The 1526-nt window shown below is 51.8% G+C and overlaps 1 pseudogene; it reads left to right on the top strand.

Moving 5' to 3' along the window:
* Positions 1–233: 233 nt before the first annotated feature.
* LOC100973454 (G protein pathway suppressor 2-like) lies at positions 234–1321 on the top strand (annotated as a pseudogene).
* Positions 1322–1526: the final 205 nt, after the last annotated feature.

A 1526-nucleotide genomic window follows, 5' to 3' on the forward strand; every position in this document is an offset into this window, starting at 1 on the left:
GATGTCCCACTCCCCACTGCTTGCCTGAGTCCCTCTCCAAGCAGGGGGCATGTGCCTTTTAAATATGAACCAATTCCAATATATAAAAACATAGAGCCCGGTTTTTAAAATGACCACCTGACACGCCAAGTGAAGAGAAGCTCGTTTTCAAATGATTCCCGGCTGTTATAATAGCACTGTGGGACTCCGGAAGGATTCAGCCCAGCCGTGGGATGTGACGCAGAGGCCAGGGCGTGCGGGAGACACGGAGAAAGCACAGAGAAGGCGGTCCCTGTTTGAGGTCTGGAGTCAGAGACAGAGCCAGACGCCCAAGGCCCGAGCGCCCACGGCAGCACCATGCCCGCAGTCTTGGAGCACCCCAAGCTTTCCAACGCCATGGCCAGAACACTGCACCAAGCACATTGTGATGGAGCAGGAGCATAAGCGACAGGAGAAAGAAGAGGTGGACAAGATGACGGAACAGAAGATGAAGGAAGAACAGGAGAGAAGGAAGAAAAAGGAGATGGAGGAGAGAATGTCACTAGAGGAGACCAAGGAACAAATTCTGAAGTTGCAGGAGAAGCTTTTGGCCCTACAGGAAGAGAAGCACCAGCTTTTCCTGCAGCTGAAGAAAGTTTTACATGAGGAAGAAAAACGGAGGCGAAAGGAACAGAGTGACCTGACCACCGTGACATCAGCTGCATACCAGCAGAGCCTGACTGTTCACACAGGTACATTACTCCTCAGCATGCAGGGGAGCCCTGGAGGACACAATCGCCCAGGCACCCTCATGGCAGCTGACAGAGCCAAACAAATGTTTGGACCCAAATTGCTTACGACCCGGCACTACGTTGGCCCAGCAACTGCTTTTGCGGAGACACCAGAGCATGGACAATTCCAAGGCAGTCCTGGTGGTGCCTATGGGACTGTTTAGCCCCCACCTCACTATAGGCACACACAGCCAGCTTATAGTCCTAGTCAGCAGCTCAGAGCTCCTTCGTCCTTCCCTGCAGTGCATTACCTATCTCAGCCACAGCCACAGCCCTGTGTCCTGCACAGCCACTTTCAGCCCACTGAGACAGATTTCCTACAGCCTGGTGGTGCCCTATCCTTGCAAAAGCAGATGGAACATGCTAACCAGCAGACTGGCTTCTCCGACTCATCTTCTTTGCGTCCCATGCACCCCCAGGCTCTGCATCCAACCCCTGGACTCCTTGCTTCCCCACAGCTCTCTGTGCAGATGCAACCAGCAGGAAAGTCAGGCTTTGCAGCTACAAGCCAACCTGGCCCTTGGCTCCCCTTCATCCAACACAGCTGGAACCTCCAATTCTACCACAAGTGACCATCAGATTATATCTTCAACACCATGCCCTTCCACCCCACCGTGGGTGAGGGTACAATAGCATTGTGCCTGAATGTTTCAGTCATCACAGAAGCAAGGAGGGCAATTTTATTTTATGTTTGACCTAGTAACAGAAATTGCGATTGGAAGTCAACTTGAGATACTTACAACAGCTACTTATAATCTTGTCAATTAACATTTGTGC

This window comes from Pan paniscus, chromosome 11, assembly GCF_029289425.2.
Source record: "Pan paniscus chromosome 11, NHGRI_mPanPan1-v2.0_pri, whole genome shotgun sequence".
Taxonomy (NCBI): Eukaryota; Metazoa; Chordata; class Mammalia; order Primates; family Hominidae; genus Pan; species Pan paniscus.